We start from the raw sequence: 3614 nt of genomic DNA on the forward strand, positions 1-3614 counted from the left end.
CAGCGCGTTAAAAAGGATCAGCGTGGCTGCGGTCGACCCCCGAGACGAGCCTGACTGTACAGGACTGTGTTTATTACTTACATTTTCCTCGTTATTACTGTCTTTGTAATTATTGTTATTGTTATTATAATTTTTTTTTTTTTTTTATTATTATTATTTTTTACCAACTATAACTCAGCTTATTGTTTGTCGATCAAACGGTGGAACTTGTGAAGTTTCATGAAACCTGCTTGCAGAAACCCTGTGGAGGAGGGCGGAAGGAAAAGTAACATAAGCCACTTGCATCCTCTGTGTTTTTCTCTTCTTTTTTCTTTTTTTTTCTTTTTTTTTTTTTTTTTTCCCGTTTGAACGAGTTAAAAGTCGAAAAGGAGACGCACTTTTGTTTCAGCGACATGAGTCCAACTTGTCTTTTGATTTCACTGAATTTGAACGTTTCTGTTGTGTGAGCCGACCAGAGAGGTTTAAGTTATTGAAAAAGACTTGGGTGTTTTTTCTACCTTTTTCACAAGTATTGCATCTATGCTTCGATACTGTAATTAAAAAAAAAAAAAAAAAAGAAAAGAAAAAAAAAAACAGAAGTTAATTGAGTCCCCCCCCCCCCCCCCCCCCCCCCCCCATGTTTTTGGTGTCTGTGCACGGAGGTGAAAGGTGTCTAAACTTGCACTGAATGATCTATTTTCAAGCTGGTGTTTACCTGTTTTTCTTACTCACGCAGGTATGCAAACAGGGTATATGCAAAATAACGGAAACTTTTCATTCCTTTATTGCTTTATATGTTATGTTATCAGTATTAGAAAAGATTTACTGCACAAACAGGAAATGTGGTTTTTTTTTTTTTTTTTTTTTGTAAGCAAAACAACTAAAAAAAAAGCAGGAATGCAGTCCGCTTTCATGTCCAATCATTTGTCAGTGTGTTTATTTGACGTCCAACTCATCAACACTGTGACAGATGTTTTCAGATAGAATTCACTCACCGGTCACTTTTCATAGGGGTTTTTTTTTTGGTATCTTGAAGCTAAAACTGCAAAAATCCATAGAAAATTTATTTTTTTTTTTGTTTGTTTGTTTTTTTGTAGATCTAGTCTTGAATGTGCACACGAGTGAGGAAAGATGCGACCCGTTCAGTGTGTTTCAAGGCTTCACCTGTCGTCGGATGAAGTTTTAAAAAAACAAAAAACGAGAGAAACGTAAAGTGGGTACAAATACTTTCTGAATGTACTGAACAGTCAAAATGGGTCCAGTTCCTGGAAGTAAAATCTGCTTGAAGACAATGTGAAACTGTCCCGAGTCTTCTCAAAACGTCCTCGTATTTACACATCGGTGGTTGAAAAGACCGTTAAAGTAGTAATAGGTCAGATCTTTGAGCGCCAATTCATCTCGCTCTTTACACTGAAGAATATAAAGTGAAAATACTTCATTATTAATCATCTCATTCACAAATATTTGGAACGGAGCATAAGAAAAATGAACAAGTAGCTCATAAACACAAAGATGAAGACTATAAGGAAATACAAAAACGTGTAACTTTTCTCCCAAGGTGCACCGTCTGGCCCCTAAAAAAAATAACCCTAAAATTACCACCTGGATTTAACTTGGCAAATGAGTAAGAGCCTCCGATTGGATAATTACCTCATGGGCGATTGTCTTTCAGCTGGCAACAAGTTATTTAACCCCAACTGATGGAGAGGTGTCCCATTTGTTAACCAACCACGTGCGAAGACGCATTGCATGGAAAAGATCATTGGCGTGCATCACGCAGAGAAAATATCCAAGGAGTTTGCAAAAAACTGCTAAAACTAGAGAAAGTGTCCAAATGCATAGTTAAGAACTGGAAGGATCGAGGAGAAACGTCATCTTTCGGGAAGAAATGTGGTCAGAAGAGACTCCTAACTGGTGATAGGCGAACAGTTAGATGCTGGGGAGCTGGAGGGAATTGGGGGAAAACCACTAATCAATGAGGCTGATCGGACGGGGGAAAAAGGCTTCAGTTTACCGAGGAGCATAAAGATAGGACTCTGGAGCAGTGGAAGGTCATGTGGTCTGATAAACCTTTGTGGGCGGTGCTATCAGCTACATTATGTGCCCAAAACATGAGGTCAGCTGACTCCATAAATATACCGAATGAGCAGGTTGTTCCATCAAATGGATTTTATTTATTTATTTATTTATTTTCTTCTTTAATGACATGGGCACATTCCAAGCTGACGATGCCGGGATTCACGGGGCTCAACCTGTGGTTCAGGGAGCATGAGGCGTCATTTTCACACATGTCTTGGCCGCCACAGAGTGTTTAACATATTGGTATGAAAACGAGAGTATCAATAAGTCCAGCATGTCAGTAGAGATTAGTTTTATTTCATAGTTGTACAGGAATGTGGAAGATCTTTGAATTCAATTGCAGCAACTTCACAAATCTAGTTTTACAGTAAAAAAAAACAAAAAGAACAGAAGCCCCACAGAGATTCTGTATCTACCTTTTAATCTCCACCACCCAGTGTGATAAATAAGACAAATAGGAGCATAATTAACATAAAAAGGTATATTTCTCTCTACACCTGCTCTCTTTGCTGGTGATTTTGTCCCAATCATGAACTCTGGAGGCTCAATCTGAAGTCTTCTGGTGTGTTTAACTCAGACCTCAGTAGCTGCACGCGAGTGTTCCTCACCGCTGCAGCTTCTTGTGAGTGTTGAGACTGAACGAGCGCCAACGGGGAGTCAATCTGCCCTTGAAAAAAGCGTTGTCGTCGTTCCAAGGGACCCGCTGACAAGAGAGATAATGAGAGCGAGGTTTTCACAATGTGGATTTGTAGACGAATTGAGGAATAAAAACCGTCGGTCCGGAGGTCCACACAAAGGCCGCGACTGTGTGGACTGGAGGATGGATGGATGGATGAATAGAAGTAGGACTTTTCACATTCACCCATTAACACCTAATGACACACGGCAATAATGATGAACAGGGCGAGATGGGAGATCAAATCACTAATCTTACCAATTTGAGTTGTACGCCAACTTTTCTACGGCCTGTTCTTGAAGAGTTCATCCACAGCAGTCTCAACCAGCTGAAAGCCGCACCTCAGGTCCAAGCACCCGACGTTCTAGTTGACCCGAGGAGTCACTGTGAGAGGTACGTCACACAGCCATGAGAAGGAAACGCATCAATCCTCTTTTTATTCCGACTTTTCCAACCTGGAGTGACATTAGGAAAACCTTAAACACTTTCAGTGTGGAATCTGCACGTTATCCCTGCGCACGCATACGTTTTCTGCCGGTACTCCGGGTTCCACCCGCAGTCTGAAAACATGCGGGTGAGGTTAACCGTGAGTCAGCACGTGTTAATAGTTAATAGACAAAACAGTGAGCTGTTTAGGTTCTACATCATACTTCTCATTCTATCAACGTGGCTTTCGCTGAAGGTCGCTGTTGTTGAGTCAGTGCTTCTCTTGCACGGTTCAATCATTTGGTGGAGCGGCTTGGAAATGAACAATCTAAAGTGTGGTGTCTGATTAAAAAGAGGTTTAATGAGTCCGGGTCAGACGTTCAGTATGCAAGAAGTGCAGGTGGATTATAAGGACGTGAAGGGGTTAATAGAGATCATATGTGATTCGATGCAA

The sequence above is a fragment of the Lipophrys pholis genome (genome assembly GCF_963383615.2).
Source record: "Lipophrys pholis genome assembly, chromosome: 14".
Classification (NCBI taxonomy): domain Eukaryota; kingdom Metazoa; phylum Chordata; class Actinopteri; order Blenniiformes; family Blenniidae; genus Lipophrys; species Lipophrys pholis.